Here is a 27,966-nt window from a genome sequence, read left to right on the forward strand (position 1 = left end):
ACTGTAGCTACTGTGGGTACTTATAGCCGCTATGCCGGGGACAAGATTCCTGCCGCTCGGCATGTCTTCCACGTAGCCACCACGTGTCATCTTCCCGGGTGCCCTGTCTGTCGCCATGAAGAGCCGCCACGCGTCCTCCCGCGTCCTTGTACCAGCTCTTTCGTCGAAGGGCTACCGCTCGGTGGTTGACATCAGCGCTCGGGCAACTCCCGGCCATTCCCGACCGGGGTCTTCATGGAAAAAAGCCCGACCTGCCACCTGAAAAGATCATAAGAGAAAGACAAAGGCAAGTCGGTCGTGGTGGAGCTTATGTCGGTCGGGATATTCCCTACCAACTTCATACTCCATAATCTCATTGCATGATGAATCCTTCTATGATACCACCAATAACCCAAATGCACATGACACACTACTACCAATAACAAAAAAAAAAAATAAAGACATGTACTGAAAATGAAAACAATAACAATGTTACCCAAAAGAGAATTAAAAAAGTTTAAACCAAAAAGAATATTTTTTTTAGACTATCGCTTTTAGACTTAGTACTTAGATTAGCGTTATTACAAAGTTGCAAACATTTATTTTTGTGACAATTATATATAATCAACCTCTCATATATTATCTTGCATTTATATACTTTAAATTACCGATTTAAATAAACAAATTCAACATTTATTTACTTATGCATGAACATCTTCTATATAATATTTCATTAGTATACTTTGAAATACTTATTTAAAAATATGTATTGGGCATTATCCTATTCGCGCAAAGCGCGTAAAAAAAACTAGTTTCATATATACACGATGGGCCCGATAAAAATTAAAAAAAAAAAGATGATGGTTCAAGTTGGACAGCCCGCCAGGCGCTAATGGACCGAACTGCACCGGCCGGTTATCCTTCCACTGCAGAGAGGTGGAGGTTTTCGTTTCTCTGTGAAATCAGTCTCACGCGGTGCCGTCGTTCTATGGACCGAGATGCCAACGCTTTCGCTCAGACTCCTCGGCCCAACTAACTACTTGGAATGAGCATGCCAGAAAAGATAGCAGCCCAAGCCCAAGCCTTCAGGCAAGCCTAATTATTCCACCATCTTAGTGCTCCCACTTGGGTTAGAAGCTCGCATTACCAAGCCCAGCAAATAGTGTTTCCAGCTAACACATTATTAAGGGAAAATGTTGTCAAGCACATTATGCTCAAATGACACCTCTATGGCTTCCCTTGGGGGAATGTCACATGATTGAACCCCGATGGTGAGGTGTTGACTCTTTGAGATGTAGTAGTTAGAGAAAGTATAGAACATATACTAAAAAAAATGTTGCTTATCTGAGAACGATGTGGGAATCATGTTAAGGATACGTTTGGCTTGCGCATCCGTTGCAAATTTCATATTCCGTCACATAATTATGTTATAAGAAAACGACAAAACAAATTGACGTCGTGATTTCGTCACCAACCTTTCGGATTGCAAATTTCGTCTTCCGTCACAAATTTTGTCGTAAAAAAATGACGAAACAAATTTATGTCGCGACTCCATCGCTAGGTATTCCGTTACAAAATTTGTCTTCCGTCACAAAATTTCGTCATAAAAAATAAAATAACTAATTACTATAATATGTATAGGGTAATAATTCATTGACTATGTCTACAATATAGATATATTTAATGGACTAAAATCACTATTTTCCCATTAAATAATACTTTGTTTACAGTAACTCCGCGCTATTACAAATAAAGTAGGCATCAAATTATTTCAATTTAGATTACCAAAAGCGATTTTTTGAATCCAACATTACAATCAAATAATTTTAACTGAACTTAATAAACTAACGGCTTGTAATTTTTTTAAAAATATAATCTATACTAAAAACATATTGGCCATGTTTAGTAAATGACTATTAATTGATTGAGTTAATTAGAAGATATAACTAGTTGATAACATTAGTTGATTGTAAAAAAGTGTTTGATAAATTAGCTGTTTAGTATAATTTATTTTTCTCAAAAAGCTAATTGAAAAAGTTATTTTGAGTAGTTTTTAAAATTTTTAAATTTTAAAGTACAAAAAGTTAATTAATTTTTAAACTAAGTCAAACAACTAATAGTGATCAAATAAGTCAAAATTAACCTACATTAACTATTTTACCAAAGTCATTATTAATTACGACAAAGCCTTGTTGGCTGCTAAAATACATTGGAAAATTGCTTTGCGAATAAACATAAAATATTATCTTCATTGCTGTATGGGGTTTATTGGGCCAGCCAGAACCCATTCGCATGCATCTGGGCCAAAAATGATCGAGGAAAATTAAAAAGATGGTGGTTCAATTTGGACAGCCCATCAGGCTCTAGTGGACCAAGAATGCACCGGCTCGTTATCCTTCCACTGCAGAGAGGAGGAGGTTATCGCTGCTCTGTTAAGCCAGCCTCACGCAGTGCCCTCCGATCTAAGGACAGAGAATCCTCCGCCTTCGCGGAGACTCCACCGAACAACTCACCACTTGGAACGGGCAGGCCAGAATATTGCACTCCGAGCCCAGCCTTCAGGGCAAGCCCAATTGTTCCACCGTCTTATTGCTCCCACTTGGGTTACAGGCTCGCGTTACCAAACCCAGCAAGCATTTCATCCAACTACGGCCTTATTAAGAGAACTTATTTCTCGTCTGATTCCGATGTGGGAGCTTGTGCGAGAGCTTGTTTGCCTTAAAATTATACTTTGTCGCAATTTTCATATTTAGAGGAACACATCTATGCTGAAAGAAAAATGGGCCAAGAATTTGTTTGGTGATTGATATTTCCACGATAATTTTAGGTTTATGATGCTATTGAGCTTTGGCTTGTAGCTGCTCAAAGGTTGAGGCTACCTCTTATTCCCAAAGATGGTGAGATTGAAGATGATGAAATTGAGAAGTGGAGTGTACTCTGAAGAAGTTCCCTTGGCAGCATAAGTAGCAGTGTCACTAATGTGTGAGCAATTTTTAAATGGTGGCAGAAAAAGTTTATATGTTAGGTATTACTAAAAGAAAACCTGGACGTGATTTATGAATATGGATCATAACTAATTTATAATCAACTCTAATTTATAGATTATTTATTTAAATAATCTAAATGGTATTATACAATCCATAATCAATACAAACATAACTTGGCATGTGGCACAATTTTGTTACTCTAGCATCTGCCATTTTAGCTTTTACGTTTTATTTCATTACAGAGTTTTTTTTTAAAGTACTTATCAAAAACTGAAGCCAGTGGAAGAGTGGAGATATATTTATATAGATTGTTCTCTAAAATACTTCATTGTATAGCTCTGACACATTATCTAACTAATCATCTAAACAGGTGAAGTTTGTAATTGAGGAGATTGAGAGAGAAGAAGCATTTCTGCATCAGCAGAAAATTTACAATGTAGGGATCTCTTGCAGCCTTTTATCTGCAATTTCCTCTTCTTCATCTCTGGACTGACGTTAAGAACTTTGTTTCTCGATCAGCATGCTGACATATAATCTGTATGTGTTTCCATTCAAGGTTTTGGAGCAGATACTTAGAGTGGTTATGAAGCTTCTCAAAGATAAAAGTTGCAACATCATCATAAATATGCATGTGAGTTTAGTACTTTACCTCTTCTAGTATGATTCTTTATCAAGGAAATTTCAGCTTCTGAGTGGTTTCTAGGCTGATGCTTTATTCCCGACATGCTTCACGAGGATTGAGTTTTGCATGGTTTCTGATATTTCAGAGGCACAGACGAATCTACTGGTAATCAAATACCATGTTGTCTCTGTCTACATGGAAGATGTATACTATTAAGTAGTGATTAAGCCAATTTTGGTGTGAATGTAAAAGCATTAGGATTTACTATTTCTCATATATAGTTGTGTGCATTGCTGTCACATATATATATATATATATATATATATATATATATATATATATATATATATATATATTGGTTACAACTTTTATATTATACGAATTTAAACACCTTCGAAATTCTGTTTTTGTAAAGTACACATCCTATAAATATGTGCGTCAACGTTAAATAATATTTCAATGGAAATATAAAGTATTTATCAATATCATTTTTTTAATTCGTCACAATAATAAAAATTGCAATTCGTGATGGAAATATTATGTCGCGAAAACGCCAAACTCCATTAAGAATTGCGTTTTGCGACGAAATTTTGCATTTTCGTGACTCATTCCGTAGGCTCCAGGCTTGTCGAATTTCATTTTGCTACGGAAATAATCTGTCACGAGCGGTGGCGAGGAAAACGACAATGAAATTTTCTGTCATGAAGTTGGTGACGGAAATTATTTTATCGTGAGTCCGTCGCGATTTTGGCGAAGGAAATGTTTTTCATATGTTGCCATTGCGTAAAAAAATATTTCATCGTGAAACTCATATTTCACTGCCTATTATCTTCGTGATATATAACAACAGAAAATTTGTCGTCATGATTCCGTCGCTAACCTTTCTGTTGCAAATTTTGTATTCCAACACATAATTATGTCATAAAAAACTACGGAACAAATTGTCGTCGTGATTCCGTTGCCAACCTCTTTGTTGTAAATTTCATCTTCTGTCACAAAATTCTGTCGTAAGAAAATGATGGAACAAATTTCTGTTGCGCGATTCCATCGCAAGATATTTCGTCGCAAAGTTTTTCTTCCATCACAAAATTTCATTGTAAAAAAATAACATAACTAATTACTGTCATGATTCCCGCGAGAGGGGTGGATATAGGAAAAAAAAAAGGATGGTGGTTCAATTTGGAGTGGGCTGAATATGCCTTACACAATACCCTCCCATCAAAGTGTCGAGAGGCTTCCGCTTCCGACACAATTCAGTACATGGAGCGGGCAAGACTATGTAAATAGCAACTCAAACCTAATCTTCAGAGAATGTCCAATTATTCCATCATCTTAATGCTCCCACTCAAGTTACAAGCTTGCGCTATCAAGCCCAACACACGGTGTTAGTTGTTAACAACTTATTAAGAAAACATACTACTCCGTATCATTTAAGAACAATGCGGGAATTGTGTACGGACACGTTTGGCTTGCATTGGAAAAAATAAAATAGAGAATTGTCATTTTTATATAGTTTGTGATAGTTATGATTATTCCATAAATCAATCAACTAGTAATCAAATTACTAAATACTGATTGCTCAGCTTCCACAAAGTAAAGATCTTTTTCATGTTCTTTTCCTAAAGAGGTTTCAGGCATCACTTATTGCAATGTCTCAAGACAAGATTTATTTAGTTTTGATATTTTTATTGTCAACATGGTAATTGATTGTATCTAATACAAAATAGCAAAATATCGCTTAGTTATGTACATACGAAAGCATCTCAAAACTAGAATACACATTACATAACTAAATAAGTTAGGGTGGTTAACTTAAACATAATGTTTTCATTATGTAGAAGCAATGTTTAATTTGTTTCTAAAATTGAAGCATGTGCTCCATCTCAACAAGTCTAAGCTGATAGTTGAATTACACATTAATGGCTATATGCTCTGTTTCTAAAATTGGTTGGATTGCACATTAATGGCTATATGCTCACCCTCACGTGTGAGATGGGTTCCAAGCTCAAACCCATGACCTTTGGCATGACTCTGATACCAAATTGAAGCATGTGCTCCATCTCAACTAAAAGCCTAATCTGATAGTTGGATTACACATTAATGACTATATGCTCAATATCTAATACCTTTTTAATTTTAATTTCTTAGAAATGATTTTAAAAAAAACTAGAATCTCTATACAAATATCTTGCAAATGAGAAGGGTCAATATTTGTTAACATTTTTCATCTCTTTTTTTTTGAAAAACCAAAGAAACAACTTCATTAATAGCTCAGAAGAGCAGCAATACACGAAGGCGGGTTAACCAACCATGACCCTAGGACAGACGGAGAATCTGTCGCCCGCGCAAGAACGTGAGCTACATGATTCGCTGACCTCCTGACATGGCGAACCTGAACGGTCCCAATGTCAGTAGCAATTTGAACACATTGCTTTACAATTGACCCAACATACGAAAAATCAGAATTACCATAATTAAAAGCTGAACTAAACATTAAACAATCGGTCTCTAAAATGATATTATTAAGACCTAAACTCTGTAACCATCCCAACGCTTGTGCAATCACCGAGGCCTCTGCTAGCAACGGGTCTTGGATATAACCTAGTCTGCCACCATTGGCCGCCACGAAGCAACCGTCATGATTTCGAACCACGGCTCCAAAGCCTGCCTCCGTAGCGAAGAGAGCTGCGTCCACATTGCATTTCAGCCAGTTGGCTGGTGGTGGAGTCCAGAGAACACTCGATGCAGAAGAAGTCGCTGCTTCCACAGAATTTTGCTTGATAGAGGACCATAAAGCCTGTAGAGAATGTACCTGGATTAGTAAAGACTCGGGTGAAATAGATGTGTCTCGCCAGATCTTATCATTCCTAGCCTTCCACAGGACCCAGAAGATGGCCGCCGCACGAATGATCTGATGCATTGGTGCGCTCTTGATGAGAGCGTCCAAGAACTCCAGAATCGAACCGTTATGAAGCACATTACCATTCTCCCAAAGACGCATCGCTACCGTGCATTCACAGAACACATGTTCAGCCGTCTCCATTTGGCAGTCGCAGTGTGCACACCCCCCACCAATCCACACATGTTTTTGCTTTAGAACTTCCTTCACAGGCATGATGCCCCTAACGCATCGCCACAGAAGATTCTTTACTTTCGGAGGGATGGGTAGTTTCCACAACCGGTCCCATGCCGTGAAGCTGTCGTTCCAGTCATCTGAAGTATTGCTTTCCGTTAATAATTTATAGCCGTGCCGGGCAGTGTACATGCCCCTTGTGTCACCAAGCCACCGCCAGGAGTCCGGTAGCGTGGGCGATAGGGGCGTAGCTAAAATCCTAGGCACATCTTCCGGGGTGAAGAGGCCATGAAGAATAGCAACGTCCCATGTGCCTTGAGGCGTAAGCAGGCTTGCGACTGGCTGATCCCTTAAATGATTGATGCAGGACGTGGTCAGACGGGGATGTATCGTGTCGGCAAGCCACGGCCATTCCCAGATTTTCGATCCCTCACCATTGCCAATGCGTCGTGCGGCACCTCGCTTGAGTAATTCTTGGCCCGCCATAATGCTTCTCCACAAGTAACTCGGGTTGTAGCCCATTTGAGCGTTCAAAAAAGAATTGTTGGGATAATACTTTGCACGTAAGAGACGACTTACCAGTGAGTTCGGGTAAATCAAGAGACGCCACCCCTGTTTTGCAAGCAAAGCAATGTTGAACTCGTGTAGCCGTTTGAACCCAAGACCGCCCTTTGCCTTCGGTACACACAGTCGGTGCCAGCTTAACCAGTGGATACCCCTGCTGGTCGACCCGCCTCCACCACCCCACCAATAGCGGTTGAATAAACGTTCCAAAGTATCACAGAGTCATTGCGGTAAGTAGAACACCGACATTGTGAATATAGGTAAGGCTTGGGCAATGCTTTTCAAAAGAACTTCCTTGCTTGCCCGTGACAGTAACCTCTGTTGCCAACCCCCAATCCGCTCCCGAATTCTCTGTTCAATATAACAAAAGGTAGCCGACTTGTTACGCCCCAAAAACGAGGGTAGTCCTAGGTAGCGGCCCAAATCATTGCATTCTCGTACTGCCACAAACTCCATCACACTAGAGCGGGCTTCCAAAGTGGTATTGATGCTGAACATAATATTTGATTTTTCATAGTTGATTACCTGGCCTGACGCAGCACTATATGTATCGAGGCAGTTCCTGATAGTCTGAGCTTCCGTACTCGTGGCCCTGAAAAATAGAAGACTATCATCGGCGAAGAATAGATGTGTCACCGCCGGCGCTCCCCGAGCAATACGAATACCATGAATGTCCCCTTGTCTCTCAGCCTGTTGTAATAACACAGAAAGCCCCTCAGCACAAAGAATGAACATATATGGAGATATAGGGTCTCCCTGCCGAATGCCACGTGTCGGGGAAATAGTACCCACAGTCTCGCCGTTTACCTGGATATGATAGATTACTGATTTGACTCCCATCATGAGTAGATGAGTCCAACTTCTGTCAAAGCCCAGTGCCGTGAGCATACCTTTCAGGAATCCCCATTCCATACGATCGTAGGCCTTGGCCATGTCGAGTTTCAATGCGGTCCAACCCATAGCCCCACTGGTTTTCCTCTTCAGATAGTGACCCACTTCTCCGGCCACAATAATGTTGTCAGTCAGTAGACGGTCGGGAACAAAAGCACTTTGCGACTCCGACACCACGCTGTGAAGTAAGCTTTTCATACGGTTTGCTAATGCTTTGGCTAGCACCTTGTACACTACATTGCATAGGGCGATTGGGCGCAAATCAGAAACTTTCTCGGGGCACTTTTTCTTTGGAATCAGGACAATGTTCGAGTCGTTCAGACTCGGTGGTAGAGAACGATCCAATAAGCAGTGAGTAATAAAAATAAACAAGTCGTGACCCAAAATAGGCCAGAAATGTTGATAGAAAGCGGGTGACATACCGTCTGGACCTGGCGCCTTTTCCGGTGCCATAGAGAATAAGGCTTCTTTAATTTCCACGATGGTAAAAGGTAACGCTAGTGTAGCGTTCATCTCCGGTGATACTCGACTCGGGACGTGGTTAAAGATGTCAGCGTTGATGCCTGTGGACTGAAAAATATATGAGTAATAACGCAGTACTTCGCCATTTAGCTCCGTACCTTCAAGCCACTGACCCTCCGGGTTCCTAATGCGGTGCAACTGGTTCCTTCGACGTCTGGCCGAGGTTGATTTATGGAAATATTTCGTGTTGAGGTCACCATGCTTGAGCCAAAGCTGTTTCGCTCGTTGCCTCCAGTAGACTTCTTCTTGTCGTAGCAAACCCTGTAGTGTCCCCTCAGTTTCAATATAATCGGCCACATCCTGCTGTTCCCGTGAGTCTCTTAAATTTTCCAATTTGTGTCTGAGGCATTTTATCTGTTTGCCATTACGCCGGAAATAGTCCTCCCCCCATTTGCCCAGATAACTCCCACATTCCGTGATCCGGTCCTGAAAATTCATCCCCAATGTTGATCGCCATACTTGATCTACTGCCTTGTGACAACCCTCATCCTGTAACCAAGCAGATTCAAATCTAAAACGTTTCTTCGCCCGACGGAAAGTTCTTGATTCCATATCCAGAAGGATGGCGTTGTGATCAGATTCCATTGTAAGTAAGTTGCGGACAACTGCCGAATCATAAATTTCTAACCAACCGTGAGTAGCCACAGCTCTGTCTAGGCGTTCTTCGACCCAAGCATCTGTACCGCGTCCTCTTTCCCAAGTGAATCTACTTCCCTCCATGCCCAAATCAAACAACTGACAATCCATAAGCGCATCATTAAAACCCTCAATGAGATTTGTGGGTTGAGCATGAGGCCCCCGCTTTTCTGACTGACATGTGATGTCGTTAAAATCTCCTATGGTGACCCATGGGAGAGTTGACCGATCTCTGAGTTCCCGAAGGAGGTCCCAAGATTCTTGCCGCCGATTTTGGTCCGATTCACCGTAAAAGCAGGTTAGGCGCCATGCTGGGGTATCTGGTAAAGAAACACTTACATCGATGTGATTTGCAGAATAAGAAAGTAATGTGGCCATAGCTGCGTCCCTCCAAAACAAAGCTAATCCACCTCCCATGCCACTCCGTTCCACGCATAGCAGACCTTCAAATCCCATGCGCACTTTTATTCGTTCCACATATGTCTTCGTAGCCTTCGTTTCTATAAGGAAAACGAAGCTGGGTTGCTGGCTGGATACGAGACCTAGCAATTCCTGAACTGTCCGGTCGCCCCCCAATCCCCAGCAGTTCCAGCTCAAGATGCTCATTGCGTGGGGCGAGCCTGGACCGCCAGACCCGCCAAATCTGAGTTTTTTGAATGATCAACCATGTCTATATCCCCTTCCTCATTCCCTTCCCTTCGACGCTTCAGATCTCCGTGCAGACTGCTCGCGGCTTCAATCGACGCCACCTCCTGGATAACCGATCCCGAAGACAGGGTAGTCGCCGGCGGAACGGTCGGAAGATCTTGCAGCAGCCATTTCGCACCTATTGGCCTCACCTGACGGCGAGCCCCGACTCGCATCCATGCTCCATAGGTGTAATCAGTCGGTTCCAGGCCTTCATCGTAGGCTTCCTTGCAGTATTTTTGGGCATGCCCCAACACCCCGCAACAGAAGCAAAATGTACCGAGGCGCTCATATTTGAAGTTCACCCAGTGCACCGATCCATCCTTGCGAATTAGACGCATTCTGCGTTTCAGGGGAAGCAGAACATCGATCCGGACACGAATCCGGAAAAAGCTACGCCAATTACTTCCGAAATTGTAAGGATCGATCGCTTTGAACGAGCCGATGTAGTTTCCTATGCGGGATAAGAAATCCGTAGAGGCATAAACAGATGGTAAATCGTGTACCTGAACCCAGAAATCCACAAAGCCGAGGTTGACATCTGTTGGATTCGTTCTGATCGGCACCTTGTCGAAAACCAGAGTGTGGTTTTCGAAAGTCCAGGGACCATTGTCCGAGACGCGTTGCATGTCCTTCAGGTGCGGAAACTGGAACAGAAATAGGTTCTCTTCGATCGGAACAATGCGCATGCCCATGACTGGCCTCCAGACCGCCGCTAGAACCTGTTGCATGTGTTCATGCTTGATCGGACGATCAGTTAAGAAACGTCCCACCATTTCATAGTGGTAGATCTCCGGTGTGGCAGTCTGTCCTTCAGGAGCCTCCAATCCGCCTGTTTCCTCCTCCGACAGCTTCATAATCGCACAAGCCTCCTCAATCTCTTGAGTGTCCATGGGGAACCAAATCAGATCAATCGGGTGACAGGTAATATGATCGGATGGGATACGGAGACTGCTAGAATCACGAACCGGACGTAAAAGGCTGACTGAGTCGAGTGCAGAAATTCGAGCGGAGCCCGTGTTTTGTGTAATGCGATCGCGAAGCAGAGCGATGGCGGTACCGTGCGTAGGCCGATCGTGGAACAGATCACAGAGTGCGTTGATCGCAGAATAAACGTGACTAGGCCGATCGTGAAACAGATCACAGAGTGCGTTGATCGCAGAGTAAACGTGACGGAGATCGTAGATCACCGCGGTTGGGAGTCGATCGGAGAATCGATCGTGAATAAATTGACAGAACAGTATGGTGCCGAGTGATGGAATGATGTGATCGAAAGCTGGAATGATCGCATACGTAAATAGCATGCAGAGGAGAACGTGGAGGACTGCATCGTGGGAGAGGAAAGAACGCCATAGTGGGGGATAATCAGCCATAATGGGGTAGTGACCCTAGAGAACTAGGGAGAAAACTCTCTAAGGGAAACTCAGAGAGAGACCACGTTAACATTTTTCATCTCTAAATACAAATGACATAACAATTAACAAATTAATGTTCATTTAAATAAATAAATTAAAAGAGATATATGATTGTAGTAAAATGTGGATCGGAAGATGTATTCTTTTTAATAGAATTAATAAGTTAAAATTCAATTTTCTAAATACAAAATGAGTTTGAAAGGCTTTGTTAGGTCAGAAAGTATACTAGAAAGTGAAAATCATATCACTCAACTAGTTGACGGTGGCCTCTATTTATAATCATAGTAGGGATCACAATGTTAGAATCTCATCAACAAATTTGATTTGGTAGTGTGTGACTAGTTGATCATGACGTGTGTTAGATAATAATGTAATGTATAGAGAATAATAATAGAATTGATATGTTTTTTATATGAGTATATAACACATAGTATTGACAAATTGGCCGATTTCATGACCTTAAAGGTCGAGAAGTGCCTAAATATTAAAATTATTATACTAATAATCTTGTTATATAACCCAACTACTAGTTACTTGTTAAGCTCGTGACTTCATGATATGACTGTTGAAAAGGTTTGGATTATATTATTGGATTAAAAATTAATTACTTTGATTGGTTTACTTTTTTGGATGTCTTTGAATGAGATTCATATTATGAAGGAATGAAAAATGTTATTTCCTAACAATATTTATTGGAATGGAAAATGAAGAAAGAAAAAATTTCAAAAAAAAAAAAAAAATGCTATCATTTTTAAAGTCTCACATCTACTATTAAGGAGTCCATTCATATATTTTCTTTGAGCATAGTTGCATAGATGTGTTCCTCTAAATATGGAAATTGCGACAAAGTATAATTTATGAATGAAAAAAAATGTTATTCACTCATGGTTTTTGACAGCTATTAGATTTGCGAAGCCTTGATTTTTGTTTTTGTGATGGAAATTGTATCATTTTTGTTGAAGAGGTGAGGGGCTTATATGTGAAGCAGAGACATATATAGCCTGGAAGCGAGTGAACGAAATGACAGAGATGATTGGATTCTGCTGAGTGCTGGCAGCGTCCAATCACACCCTATATAAGTTCATTTCCATCTCACATTATATATTTTCATTTGTTTTATTATTTAGTTTAATTGTAGTTTGCTGAAGTTTTAGAAATGAATTGAAGTTGCAGCGGCGGTTTGTATAGATTTGGTTGTGGTAGGAAAATGGTGAAGGGGTTCAGTAACAGAGCAACTAGAGCGTCACTGCTTAGCCCCCTATGCTTCTCTCCTCTCCAAATCCACTACATCAACTATATATCATCTCCAATTTGTACTCTCTCCATCTATATATACAACTTGAAACCCCGTATATGGAATTTATTTTGTAACATTCTGGAATCTGACTAATTTTTTCTTTATCATTCCATAGGATGAGCGCTGCTCAAAGTTGAAAATTTATCCAATCTTGCAGAAGGTATGCTCCTGCTTGTTATGAATCCATAAATTCTGCATTCTGCTCTACCTCCAACAAATTCAAACCTGAAATTGATGCTTTTGCTGGAGAACTAAAACCACACCAGGTTTCTTTTTATTTGGTTAACCTAATTGTTACAGCAGCAAGAACTTCTGCCAGATAACTTTACTGTTCTGGATTGTGCTATACTGATTTTGTCACGTTTAGTTTTAAACTTTCAAATTACTACTATGATCTTTCGACTTTCAAATTGTTACCATCTCTAATCCAAGTTAATCACCCATGGTCATTCAACTTTCGAAATTTAACCAATCGCGGTCCTCTTGGAAGGACCATGGGTGGTTAAAATTTTATAGTTGAAGGACTATGGGTGGTTAACTTGGACCATAGATGATAACAATTTGAAAGTCGAAGAATCATGTGTGATAATTTGAAAGTGTAGGACTAAACGTGACAAAACTGCTATACTCGGAAGTTGTAGATGGTATTAACTTGTATATATTATATATATACTCTTGTCAATTATTAATGAAAGAAAGAGTGGTTCCTTCAATTTTTTGATCTTCTCTTTATTTTTCAAATATATACTCTTGTCAGTTATTAATGAAAGAAAGAGTGGTTCCTTCAATTTTTTGATCTTCTCTTTATTTTTCTTTTCATATTGTTCTTGCGTACAACTACGACAAAATCATCTCAAAAGATTGAGTTAAAAAGATCAATTTATAATACGTTATCAACATGATTCACGTCATATTCTCTCCGCTATGGTGAATAGTGACATAGTGTGTGTGTGTGTGTTTTATTCTAGCAGATTGTCCAAATATTCCTCCACCAAACTCCTTTTTTATGTAATAATATTTTCCCCATTAGCAGATTAGCAGCTTCGGTGCTCCGCAACACGCAGCTCGTCCTCTCCATAGCTGATAGCTCAACGCCTCCACTGCTGCTGCACCTTGCCGAGGAGAGATTCGCATGCGTCCGAATGAAAAATTAAAAAGATGGTGGTTCAATTTGGGAGGCCCATCAGGCGCTAATGGACCAAGGACTGCACCGGCCCTGTTATCCTTCCACTGCAGAAAGGAGGAGGTTTTCGCTGCTCTGTGAAGCCAGCCTCACGCGGTGCCCTCCGATCTAAAGGCCGAGGAGCCTCCGCCTTCGCAGAGATTCCACAGCACAACTCACCACTTGGAACGGGCAGGCCAGAAGATAGCACCCCCAGCCCAGCCTTCAAGGCATGCCCAATTGTTCCCACTATCTTAATGCTCCCACTCGGGTTACAGACTTGCGTTACCAAGCCCAGCGAGCAATTCTCCTAACTACGGCGTTAATAAGACAAAATATTTCTGCTGTAATTTCCATGTGGGAAGTTGTTCGAGGACATGCTTGGGTTTCATAGCAAAAAATGGAGCAGAGAAGTATCGTGTACTCATGGTTTTTGCGTTGAATCATTGTTCACCAATAACTTAGAAATGAATTGAAGTTGCAGCGGCGGTTCGTATAGACTGGTTGTGGTCGGAAAAAGGTGAAGGGACTCAGTAACGGAGCACAGAACCTCCCGGTGGACGTTACTCTGCTGATCGATCAGTTGCTTAGCCCCTCATGCTTTCTCTCCATCTTTATAACTTCCACATTTTTTTTTTTACTAAAAGTTCCGAGAGAAAATTTGTATTTCATTCAAATGTGGTTGGATGTATGTTGATGCAGGCGAGGCCGCGAGGGAGGAGATGAGGAAAGAATCGGCCGCATTATTTGGAATCATGGGTGCTATATATGTAAAATTTTGCAGTTTTGATTATATAGAGTTTAGGGGAAATTAGGATTGTGATTTGAGATTATGCTTATTTTTTTTCATTCTAATTTGAGTACAATTTGACCTTTTTATGGATTATGGATAAATAATGTAGGCAGTTTTACACTTTACATAGAGGCAATTGCATTGGTGGAAGAGTATCAGCAAGTGCTTTCTGCAGCAAATCTTTTAAAAATTCATCCTTTTTTCTGAACCATTTGCCACTTCAATTCAGAAAGATATTTAAAAAGATGAATTTTGCTGAAGCATCACCCTTAAAATTATACTTTGTCGCAAATTCCATATTTAGAGGAACACATCTATGCTGAACCCTTCATTTATGGTTTTTGCTCCTACACTGCACTTTCATCCATCTTCATTGATTCATTCTATCTCTGTTTTATATGATTGCTGATGTTTAGGCTATCTTTCTATTCACTATTGTCCACTAGGTGAATGTTAGTAGTTTGGGTGTCAAATGAAATATCTAAAGCTATGTTGCATTAATAGATTGGTGAATGTTTTTTGAGATATATGCTATTGCCTTTTTAGATTGGTGTATCTTATCAAAAGCTCGTCTTCCAGAAAGGTATTTCCCGCCTTCTCTCCCCAAACTATATTCTTGTTATACTGTTATTTATGAATGAATTTTATTTTTTCGGGATACCATATTGGCTCTGTCTACATGGAACTATTAAGCAATAATTTAATCACATCTGATTCCCCTCTGATCTTTAACCCTTCCAAAACTCAAATATAAATGAAGTTATTTGTCAACATGACAAACCTCAAACAATTTTTCAATGATGGCAGAAAAAAGTTTATATGTTAGGTATTACTAAAAGAAAACCTGGATGTGATTTATGAATATGGATCATGACTAATTTATAATCAACTCTAGTTGAATTGTAGGCAAATACAATTCACATATATAATACAATGTTGCTTTTATTAAGGAGTCCCAATACTAAACACATTCACAAATATTCTGAATATTTCAATTTTAAAATCATTTGAAATTTTGAATAATTTTATCTAAAATATTAAATTTGGAAAAAAATGTTCTTGTTGCCCATGCTAACATGGCCGAACACTTCACACTCCCATTTAGCTCTCTAACTGTTGTAAAGGCTTTATTGGGCTGTGTGGCCCATGCTAACTTGGCCAACAGGTAAAAAGATGGTGGTTCAATTTGGACAGCCAATCAGGCACTAGTGGACTGAATATGCACCAGCCCATTATCCTTCCACTGCAGAGAGGAGGAGGTCTTCGCTGCTCTGTGAAGCCAGCCTCACGCAGTACCCTCCGTTCTAAGGACACAGAAGCCTCCACCTTCGTGGAAACTCCTCCATCAACTCACTACTTGGAATGGGCAGGCCAGAAGATAGCATACTAAGCCCAACCTTCAGGGCAAGCTCAACTGTTCCACCATCATAATGCTCCCACTCGGGTTACAAGCTTGCGCTACCAAGCCCAGCAAGCAATTCTTCTAGCTAGGGAGTTATTAAGAGAACATATTCTTCATCTGGTTTCGATGTGGGAATTGTGCGAGGGCTGGTTTGGCTTTCATGGGGAAAAAATGGAGCAGACAACTATCGTGTACTCGTGGTTTTCTGCGGTGGTGTATCATATTGTTCACCAAAACTTAGGTATGTAGATGAAGTCTTGATTTTTATTTTAATTTTGTGATGAAAATTGTATCATTTTTGTTCACTGAATGAAATTGCAGAGACAGCTTGGAAGCTTTGCTTCCCTGAATGGGAAACTAAACTCCATTCAACCTTCCTTCCATTTATTTATAGTTTTTGCTCCTACACTTTCATCCATCTTCATTCTTGACTTTCAATCTTTCTCTGTTTTATATGTCTTAGCTTGCTGATGCTTAAGCTATCTTTCTATCCACTATCGTCCACTGGTTGAATGTTATGTTGCCTTTATAGATTGGTGAATGTTTGAGATATATGCTATTGCAAATCAAAATTGATTTGGGCTTATCCTACCTGTCTTGAGCTGTAGACTTTACATCATGAATAATTTATAATCAACTCTAGTTTATGGATTATTTACTTGATTAATCTAATTGGTATTATACAATCCATATTGTTTGATTGTGGCCTTGATCAATAATAACATAACTTGGCATGTGGCACAATCTACTCTAGCATCTGCCATTTTAGCTTTTAAACTTTATTTCATTACAAGAGTTTTTTTAAAAGGACTCTGCAAAAACTGAAGCCAGGGGAAGAGTCGAGATATATTTATATAGATTTTTATCTCTACAATTCTTCATTGTATAGCTCTAAGACAAGTTATCTAACTGATCATCTAAACAGAGTAAAGTTGGCAATTGAGGAGGACGTTGAGAGAGAAGAAGCATCTTTGCGTGAAGATTTATATTCATCGGACAGAAAATTTGCAGAATATTACAATGTATGGACTTCTTTCCCTTCAGTGCACCACCCCTTTTCTTCTAAGTTTTAATACCGGAAAAACTTCATATTGGGCTAAAAAGATGGTGGCATTTGTGGGCTTAGAATGCCCCAGCCTGTTATCCTTCCACTGCAGAGAGGAGGAGGTTTTCGCTGCTCTGTGAAGCCAGCCTCACGCAGTACCCTCCAATCTAAGGGCTAAGAAGCCTCTGCCTTTGCAAAGACTCCACCGCCCAACTCACCACTTGGAATGGACAAGCTAGTAGGTAGCAACCCAAACCCAACCTTCAAGGAAGGCCCAATTGTTCCACCATCATAATGCTCCCACTCGGGTTACAAGCTTGCGCTACCAAGCCCAGCGATCAAACTTCCTAGCTAGGCGTTTATTAAGAAAACATATTTCTCATCAGGTTTCGATGTGGGAATTTGTGCTAGGACTTGTTTCCCATGGGGAAAAATGGAGCAGAGAACTATCATCATGTACTCATGTTTATGTTTGGTTTTTGATCGCTATGAGATGGGTTCTGCTGGCAGAGATGAATTTTGCTGAAAGCATCACCCTTAAAACTATACTTTGTAGCAATTTTCATATTTAGAGGAACCCACACTTATATATATGCTCAAAGTAAAGTAAAATGGGCCAAGAATTTGTTTTGCTATAGATGACATTGAATTGGTATGTCAGCTAGCATTGCAATAACCTTCCTTCCATTCATTTATGGTTTTTGCTCTTACACGTACTGCACTTTCATCCACCTTATATATATGCTTGCTGATGCTTAGGTTATCTCTCTATCCAGTATTGTCCACTAGTTGAATGTTAATAGTTTGGGTGTCAAATGAAATATTTAAAACTATTTATAGATTGGTGAATGTTTTAGATATATATGCTATTGCAAATCAAAATTAATTTGGACTTATCCTGCCAGTCTTGAGCTGTAGAGTTTACATCTGACCAAACTTTTATTCCACAGATAGATCCATCAACTGGTAATCAAATACCCAGAATGGTTTTTCCCACATTCTGTACCCACATTATATTCTTGTTATACACTTATTTATGAATTACTCTGTCATGATCAAGGGGAGAAAAGAGAGAAGAAGAGAACAGAGGGGAATGAGCATGAGAAATGCAGGGATTGAAGAAGCTGGAAACAATGAAAGGTCAGACGACGTTGCTTGAACAAAGGTTCGTGGGAATTGCTACAAGCATTGTGACTAAGCTCATGGCAATATACTACAGGTTAGTGGAGTTAAAAACAACATTTTTACTTGCAACAAGGAAGATTTTTGACAATGTGAAAAGTTAGCAGATGTTGCTATAGATGATTAAGTAATTGTTTAAGTACATATTCGATATTCCCCTCTGATCTTTAACTCTTCCAAAACTCAAATATAAATGAAGTTTATCTCTGTCAACATGACAAACATAGAACAATTTTTCAATGATGGCCGAAAAATTTTATATGTTAAGTATTACTAAAAGAAAACCTGGATATGATTTATGAATATAGATCATCACTAATTTATAATCAACTCTAGTTTATGGATTATTTATTTAAATGATCTAAATGGTATGGGGTATTATACCAATCCATACTCTTTGACTGTGGTCTTGATCAATAATTTCACTATTGTTTCTTGGAATGAAAATGAAAAAGAATTATTTTTGTTTAATTACTCCTTTTTTAAGCCGCACACATTCATATAAGGTGAAGCCGGCTTCACGTGGGGCTTCCCGATCTGAAGGCCAAGGTACCTCCCACACTTACCTCAGCCTTCACTATTGTCCACTGGTTGAATGTTATGTTGCCTTTATTGGTGAATGTTTGAAATTTTGATCCTTTTCCTAAAGAAAAAAATAAGGGAAAGATAGGTGGTTTTATTAGGGGGGATGACCAGCCAGTTACACTTGCAGCGCAGAGAGAAGGGAGGAACACGCTGGTAATCTGAAGGCCGAGGCACCTCGGTCTCTTGCCTCCACCTTCGCAGAGAAACTTCCCGTCAACCCACTAGGCCAATTTTCCACCATCTTAATGCTCCCACTGGGGTTACAGGCTTGCGCTACTAAGCCCAGCAAGTGATGCTTCTAGCTAGGGACTTATTAAGAGAACAAATTTCTCATCTGATTTCGATGTGGGAATTGTGCGAGGACTTGTTTGGCTTTCATGGGGAAAAGATGGAGCAGAGAACTATCATGCATGTACTAATGTTTATGCATGGTTTTTAATTTGCTTCACTGAATGGAAAGGCAGAGATGATTGGGTTCTGCTGGCAGCATCCAATCACACCCTATATGCTTTAATTTGCTTCATCTTTATTTCCATCTCACATTATTTTCATATGTTTTTATTGTTTAGTTTAGAAATGTGCTCGATCATATATTGATAGATGCAGGCGAGGGAGGAAATGACGAAAGGCTTCAGCATTATTTGGAAGCCATGGTACTATATATCTAAAATTTAGCAGTTTTGATCATTTATTGAGTTTAGGGGAAATTAGGGTTGTGAGTTGAGATTATATAAGCATACACATTTTTTGTCATGCGATAGATGACATTGAATTGGTATGTCAGCAAGCATTGCAATAACCTTCCTTCCATTCATTTATGGTTTTTGCTCCTACACTGCACTTTCATCCATCTTCATTCTTCAGTTCGAATCTTTCTCTCTTTTATATGCTTGCTAATGCTAAGGAGGCTATCTTTTTATTCACTATTGTCCACTGGTTGAATGTTAAAGAACTTTGTTTCTCAGCATATAATAATTATGGACTGAATTGTGTCTTCCTCCGAGTTAAAGAACTTTGTTTCTCAGGATACTGAGATATAACTTGTGTTTCCATTCAAGGTTTTGAAGCAGATACTTGGAGTACATGCTTATCAAGCTTGTGAAAGATATAAAGTTGCAGCATCGGCATAAAAATATGTGAATTTGAACACTGCAAGTGAATATTTCTATTACATACCACCATGAAAATTGAGTCATATTTAATTATTTGCAATAGATCACCCGTCTAAATGAGTTTTCAGGTGTACGTGATCCTCACTCCAACATGATCGCCAGACAATTCTGTGACATAGTTAAGGTAAAGAAATATGTTTTGAGTAAAATGTTCTACTCTACTACTCCCTTTACGCTTTCCAGATAATTAAATTCATATAATTTTTTAGTTCATTTTGCAGAAATTGGAAAATATGCTTTGGACAGTTCAGCAAGTTGAAATGAACTTGAATTTTTCGACATATGCTTTATAGTTTAGTAGTGTATGCTACTCAACTCCCAATTATTAGTTGTATTTTATGTGCACTTGGTATGTTACTGTGTTATATACCCAAGTCCATATAAGTTACAGTTGTAAAGGCTTTATTGGGCTGTGTGGCCCATGCTAATACAATTTACATATATAATTGTTTTTATTAAGGAGTCCCAATACTAAACACATTTACAAATATTCTGAATATATCAATTTTAGAATCATTTGAAATTTTGAATAATTTTATCTAAAATATTAAATTTAGAAAATGAAGGTAAAAAATGTTCTTGTTGCCCATGCTACCCCGGAACACTTCACACTCCCATTTAGCTCTCTAACTGTTGTAAAGGCTTTATTGGGCTGTGTGGCCGCCCATGCTAACTTGGCCAACAGGTAAAAAGATGGTGGTTCAATTTGGACAGCCAATCAGGCGCTAGTGGACTGAAGATGCACTGGCCCGTTATCCTTCCACTGCAGAGAGGAGGAGGTCTTCGCTGCTCTGTGAAGCCAGCCTCACGCGGTACCCTCCGTTCTAAAGACAGAGAAGCCTCCACCTTCGTGGAGACTCCTACATCAACTCACCACTTGGAATGGGCAGGCCAGAAGATAGCATACCAAGCCCAGCCTTCACGGCAAGCTCAACTGTTCCACCATCTTAATGCTCCCACTCGGGTTATAGGCTCATGCTACCAAGCCCAGCATGCAATTCTTCTAGCTAGGGACTTATTAAGAGAACATATTCTTCATCTGGTTTCGATGTGGGATATTGTGCAAGGGCTGGTCATGGGATAAAAATGGAGCAGACAACTATCGTGTACTCATGATTTTTGCGGTGTATCATATTGTTCGACAAAACTTAGGTATGTAGATGAAGCCTTGATTTTTATTTTAATTTCGTGATGAAAATTGTATCATTTTTGTTCACTGAATGAAATTGCAGAGACATAGCTTGGAAGCTTTGCTTCCCTGAATGGAATGGCAGATATGATTGGACTTCTGCTGGCAGCATCCATTCAAAACCTATAAGCTTTGCTTCATTTTCATTTCCATCTCACATTATATATTTTCATACGTTTTTATTATTTAGTTTAAGTTGTAGCGGCTAAAGTTTTAGAAATGAATTGAAGTTGCAGCAGCAGTTCATATAGACTGGTTCAAGTTGATGCAGGCGATGCTGCGAGGGAGGAGATGAGGAAAGAGCGGCTGCATTATTTGGAAGCATGGGTGCAATATATGTTAAATTTTGCAGTTTTGATTATATATTGAATTTAGGGGAAATTAGGGTTGTGATTTGAGAATTTTATTATTATTATTATTATTATTATTATTATTATTATTATTATTATTATTATTATTATTATTATTATTATTATTTTCATTCTAATTTGAGTACAATTTGATCCTTTTATGGATTATGGATAAATAATGTAGGCAGTTTTACATAGAGGCAATTGCATTGGTGGAAAAGTATGAGCAAGCTCTTTCTGCAGCAAATCTTTTAAAAATTCATCCTTTTTGTGAACCATTTGCCACTTCAACTCTAGTTTATAAATTATTTATTTAAATAATCTAAATGGTATTAAATAATTTAAATAATCATTGATTGTGGCCTTGATCAATACTAACATAACATGGCATGTGGCACAATTTTGTTACTCTAGCATCTGCCATTTCAGCTTTTACTTCATTACAGAGTTTTTTTAAAGGACATCAAAAACTGAAGCCAGTGGAGGAGTGGAGATATATTTATATAGATTGTTCTCTAAAATACTTCATTGTATAGCTCTGAGACAGGTTATCTAACTAATCATCTAAACTAGGTAAAGTATGTAATTGAGGAGATTGAGAGAGAAGAAGCATTTCTGCGTGAAGATTTATGTTCATCGGTAGAAAATTTGAAGAATATTACAATGTATAGATCTCTTTCAGCCTTTTATCTGCACTTTCCTCTTCTTGATCTCTGGACTGGATTGTGCCTTCCACTGATGTAAAGAACTTTGTTTCTCAGCATGCTGACATATAATCTGTGTTTCCATTCAACGTTTTGGAGCTGATACTTATAAGAGTGGTTAGCAAGCTTGTCAAAGATATAAAGTTGCAACATCAGCATAAATATGCATGTGAGTTTAGTACTTTACCTCTTCTAGTCTGATGCTTTATCAAGGAAATTCTAGCTTCTGAGTGGTTTCCAGTCTGATGCTTTATTCGCGACATGCTTCACGAGGATTGAGTTTTGATTGCAATTCTAATTCTAATTTTGATACTTTAACCAAACGGCCCTTAGATATTTTTAGCGGCATTAATAGCAAGAACAATGGTACCAGCTTGCTTGAAGGGGTCTTAGCGATTCTAGTTCCAATTTTGATACTCTAACCAAATTCCCCATAGATATTTTCTACACAATTAATTTTTAGCGGCATCAATAGCAAGAGCAATGGTACCAACTTGCTTGAAGAGGTCTTAGCAGCAGGAATTGAGTTGTTTGAAGGAGACAAAACAATATAAACAAATGTGAGAAAATATTGAATCCTTGTAGACAAATACAGTTTACATATATAGTACAACATTGCTGCTATTAAGGAGTCCCAATATTAAACACATTCATAAACATTTTGAATATTTAAATTTAAAAAATCATTTGAAATTTTAAATAATTTTACCTAAAAAGTGTTTTTCTAAATTGTAATTTTTTTAAATTGAGCTAAACATACATAATTATAATGGTAAAGAAAAGATGTGAAAAGGACTTCACATTCCCTCCCACTTAGACTACAGTGTTTTTCTTCATTGTTGTAAAGGGAGGGGTTTATTGGCTGTGTGGCCCCAAAAGAAAAAGATGGTGGTTCACCTAAGCAACCCATCAGGCACTAGTGGACTGAGGTTGCACCTTATCCTTCCACCGTAGAGAGGAGGAGGTTATCGCTGCTCTGTGAAGCCAGCCTCATGCAGTGCCCTCCAATCTAAGGACAGTGAAGCCTCCGCCTTCGCAGAGACTCCACCATACAACTCACCACTTGGAACAGGCAAGCCAGTAGATAGCAACCCAACCCAACCTTTAAGGCAAGCCCAACTGTTCCACCATCTTAATGCCCCCACTTGGGTCACAAGCTCATGCTACCAAGCCCAGCAAGCAATTCTTCTAGCTAGGGATTTATTAAGAGAAAATATTTCTCATTTGGTTTTGATGTGGGAAATTGGGCAAGGGCTTGTTTGGCTTTCATGGGGAAAAAAGTGGGGCAGACAACTATCGTGTACTCACTCATGGTTCTTGAATTTTGTTTTTGTGATGGATATTGTATCATTTTTGTTGAAGGGGGGAAGGGCTTATATGTGAAGCAGAGACATATATAGCCTGTAAGCTTTAGTTTGCTTCACTTCACTGAGTGAATGGAATGGCAGAGATGATTGGGTTCTGCTGGCAGCATCTAATCACACCCTATAAGCTTTGCTTCATTTTCATTTCGATCTCACATTATATATTTTCATACGTTTTTATTTTTTAGTTTAATTGTACTTTGCTGAGGTTATAGAAAGGAATTGAAGTTGCAGCGGCGGTTTGTATAGATTTGGTTGTGGTAGGAAAATGGTGAAGGGGTTCAGTAATGGAGCAACTAGAGCGTCACTGCTTAGCCCCCGATGGTTTTCTCCTCTCCAAATCCACTAGAGCAACTATCATCTCCAACTTGTACTCTCTCCATCTATACACTTGTATTTTTATTTGTATTTTATATGAAATGTGCTCGATTATATATTGATGCAGGCTTGGGAGGAAATGATGAAAGTGCGGCGACATTATTTGGAAGCCTTGGTACTATATATGTAAAATTTAGTAGTTTTGATCGTTTATTGAGTTTAGGGGAAATTAGGATTGTGATTTGAGATAGGTTATGCATACAGATTTTTTGTCATGCTACTTTGTGTACAATTTGATGCTTTTATCGATAATGGATAAATAATAATGTAGGCAGTTTACGTAGAGGCAATTGTGATGGTGAAAGAGTATCAGCAATCTCTTTCAATTGGAGGTGCTCCCAATCAGTACCTTGGAATAACGCCTAATTATTTATGGGAAATTCAACTCGGGCAGTTGCCGTTATCCATGGTATGACCTTTGATTTTTTGGATTGAGGAATTGCTTTGCAAGTTTTTGCTGAGTTATAAGTGTTTGAGTTGTATATTGCTATTCTAATTACTTGAAGTCTTGAACTAAGTGATTCTAATGGAACATATATGTTAACACTTGTATTTTTCTGATATTGTAGGACATTGCAGAATAGCAGATATTGCTTTCACGTGAGATCAAAAATCATTTAGATTCTAAATGTTGTTGCTATCAAGGGGAGAAAAGAGAGAAGAAGAGAACAGAGGGGAATGAGCATGAGAAATGCAGGCTGGGATTGAAGAAGCTGGAAACAATGAAAGGTCAGACAATGTTGCTTCAACAAAGTGTTAATTTTGGCTCCTCCTCTTCTAAAATGAAATATGAGACACTCATTATGTGGGAATGGGAACAACCCTTGTTAGTGAAGATGAATGTAGATAGAGTAAGAGGGGTGAACCCGGAATTGCAACCTCGTTAGGATCGATAAACTTCATTTGAATAAGGGATCACCAAGCCAAATAGCTTCTAATATGTCCTCTTGTTCTTTTAGGGTTTTAGAGCACATTCTCCTACTTGAGACTTACACCAGATACAATTCCTGCTCTCTATAAAATAAGGCAAAGTAAAACATGACCTCTTCCCATTCTTAGTGGCAAGGCGGCTGAGCCCGCCTGCGCCCAACGGCCTACTACCGACTATGACTAGGCACCGAGGGGCGACGAGCCAACGAAGTGCCCATGTGAGCCTATTTTTGTCTCGTACATGGCCCTATAGCAAGGGCATGCATGGTAGGAGGTAGCCTATTTTTGAGTGTTCTTTTAGTCTTTAAAATGATTTTCAGCGTTTTCAAGTATTATTTTAGTATTTTCAATGATTTTCTGTGTTTTATTTTTAGTTTTTAAATTATTGTCATTGTTTTCAAGTGTTCATTTTTGTTTTTTAAAGCTTTTCAGAGTTACTATTTTAACATTTACAATCTTAATCTGGTTTTTCCTACAGTTTTGGGTTCTTTTCCCTTTGTTTTTTAAAAATGATTTTCAGCATTTTTTGAGTGTTCTTTTTAGTTTTTAAAATGATTTTCAGCGTTTACAAGTATTATTTTTAGTATTTTAAATTATTTTCTGCATTTTCTTTTTAGTTTTAAAATTATTTTCATTGTTTTCAAGTGTTCATTTTAGTTTTTTAAAAGCTTTTCAGAGTTACTTTTTTAACATTTACAGTCTGTTACGAAAGTAAAGAGAGGATTTCTGAATATACTGTTGTATGCTGTCTTATACTGTCATATAGAATAGAGAATACAAAGCCATATAAATAGGACCTAGAAGACTACGAAAAGGAAACAAGTTTCCACCATATGTCTTACCTACTTAAATCCCTAAGACTGCCTAATCTATAGAGCCGGGAAGCTTTGCTTCATTGAATGAAATGACAGAGATGGGTTCTGCTGGCAGCATCCAATCACACCCTATCATCCTATAAGCTTTGCTTCATGAATTCATTTCTATCTGACATTATTTTCACACGTTTTTATTATTTAGTTTGAATTGTGACGGCTGAAGTTTTAGAAATGAATTGAAGTTGCAATGGAGGTTTGTATAGACAGGTTCTGGTTGGAAAATGTTGAAGGAATTGAAGCACAGATCCTCCCGACCGGATGGTTCTCTCCTCTCCAAATCAACCTACTATGATCTCCAACTTGTACTCTCTCCATCTATACAACTTCCACCTTTTTCTTAAAAATTCAAGATAAAATTTGTATATTTTGCTTTGAATGTGCTCGGTTGTATGTTGATTCAGGTGAGGGAGGCATATTTGTCATCTGAGAACGATGTGGGAACTGTCATGTTTGTATATGGGTTTTGATTGCATAGATCAATCAACTGGTAATTAAATTATCAAATGCCAAAAATAGGAGGAATGGAGAGAGTTTACAAATGTGGAGAATTGAGTTTAATACAAGTTTTTTATTGTTCAATTTTCTATTCCTGAAATTTCCAATTTAAAAGAAAATTTGATCAATCCTCCACTTACTAAGTATATATAGATAAGATACTATCTTGTAAAGAATCATGAGTGCTTCAAAAAGAAAAAAGAAAGACTCACAGCTTTTTGTATCAAGTTCGGGCAGTCTTCTCTCTTGAAATTATTTTTCTAATTTGTAATTCTTGATCATTTTGCTGTCAATTTTTCTAATTTGTAATTCTTGATCATTTTGCTGTCAATTTCTTGAATATAAGTAATTTTTTTTTTTTTTAAATTTCAATTCTAAAAGTTAAAATTTTATGGTTTGATTAGTGGATGGTGGTTCACCTGGGCAGCCAATCAGGCAGCTGGCGGACCAAAGTTGCACCGACCAGTTATCCTTCCACCGCAGAAAGGGGGAGGTTATCGCTGCTCTGTGAAGCCAGCCTCACGCGGTGCCCTCCGATCTAAGGACAGTGAAGCCTCCGCCTTCGCAGAGACTCCGCCATACAACTCACCAATTGGAATGGGCAGGCCAGTAGATAGCAACCCCAACCCAACCTTCAAGGCAAGCCCAACTGTTCCACCATCTCAATGCTCCCACTTGGGTTACAGGCTCGCGCTACCAAGGACAGCAAGGCAGTATTCTAGCTAGGAATTTATTAAGAGAATATTTCTCATCTGGTTTCGATGTGGGAAATTGTGCAAGGGCTTGTTTGGCTTTCATGGGGAAAAAGTGGAGCAGAAAACTATCGTGTACTCACTCATGGTTTTTGACAGCTATGAGATTTGCGAAGCCTTGATTTTTGTTTTTGTGATGGAAATTGTATCATTTTTGTTGAAGGGGGGAGGGGCTTATATGTGAAGCAGAGACATATATAGCCTGGAAGCTTTAATTTGCTTCACTGAGTGAATGGAAAGGCAGAGATGATTAGGTTCTGCTGCAGCGTCCAATAACACCCTATAAGCTTTGCTTCATTTTCTTTTCCATCTCACATTATATATTTTCGTGCGTTTTTATTATTTAGTTTAATTGTAGTTTGCTGAAGTTTTAGAAATGAATTGAAGTTGCAGCGGCGGTTTGTATAGATTTGGTTGTGGTAGGAAAATGGTGAAGTGGTTCAGTAACGGAGCAACTAGAGCGTCACTGCTTAGCCCCCTATGGTTTTCTCCTCTCCAAATCCACTAGAGCAACTATGATCTCCAACTTGTACTATCTCCATCTATACATTTGTATTTTATATGAATTGTGCTCGATTATATATTGATGCAGGCTTGGGAGGAAATGATGAAAGACCAGCAACATTATTTGGAAGCCTTGGTACTATATATGTAAAATTGGGCAGCTTTGATGAGTTGGGCATACTGTTGGGAATTCCTCGTCAAAAGGTACCACACTATCTTCAACACAGTTCTGTTAAATTATAGAACATCATCACTTGGCTTGTAGTTAGATGTTTCAAGTTTGTTTACAATGGAGGAGGCCAAAGCTCAATCCTCATGGTCTCTTATTTTACCTTTCAGATAAGATGCTCTGCTAAAGAAATTTGTGCTTTGAGTTTTCCTATCTTGCAGAAGGTAAGCTCCTGCTTGTTA

At 38.9% G+C, this 27,966-nt stretch overlaps 3 long non-coding RNA genes across 3 annotated transcripts; 1 reads left to right on the plus strand and 2 right to left on the minus strand.

The window, feature by feature from the left end:
- Positions 1–12,597: 12,597 nt before the first annotated feature.
- LOC109190437 lies at positions 12,598–16,233 on the minus strand. Its single transcript, XR_002055693.1, has 3 exons — positions 16,026–16,233; positions 14,047–14,058; positions 12,598–12,611 (listed from the first exon to the last, which is right to left on the minus strand). It is a non-coding gene; the product is annotated as an uncharacterized LOC109190437 (long non-coding RNA).
- A 929-nt stretch (positions 16,234–17,162) lies between these two features.
- On the plus strand, positions 17,163–26,913 carry LOC109190441. Its single transcript, XR_002055697.1, has 2 exons — positions 17,163–17,197; positions 26,793–26,913. It is a non-coding gene; the product is annotated as an uncharacterized LOC109190441 (long non-coding RNA).
- On the minus strand, positions 19,265–27,710 carry LOC109190442. The gene is made up of 3 exons (XR_002055698.1): positions 27,675–27,710; positions 21,327–21,455; positions 19,265–19,343 (listed from the first exon to the last, which is right to left on the minus strand). It is a non-coding gene; the product is annotated as an uncharacterized LOC109190442 (long non-coding RNA).
- Between the last annotated feature and the right edge of the window lie 256 nt (positions 27,711–27,966).

This window comes from Ipomoea nil, unplaced genomic scaffold, assembly GCF_001879475.1.
Source record: "Ipomoea nil cultivar Tokyo-kokei standard unplaced genomic scaffold, Asagao_1.1 scaffold1576, whole genome shotgun sequence".
NCBI classification, from domain to species: Eukaryota; Viridiplantae; Streptophyta; class Magnoliopsida; order Solanales; family Convolvulaceae; genus Ipomoea; species Ipomoea nil.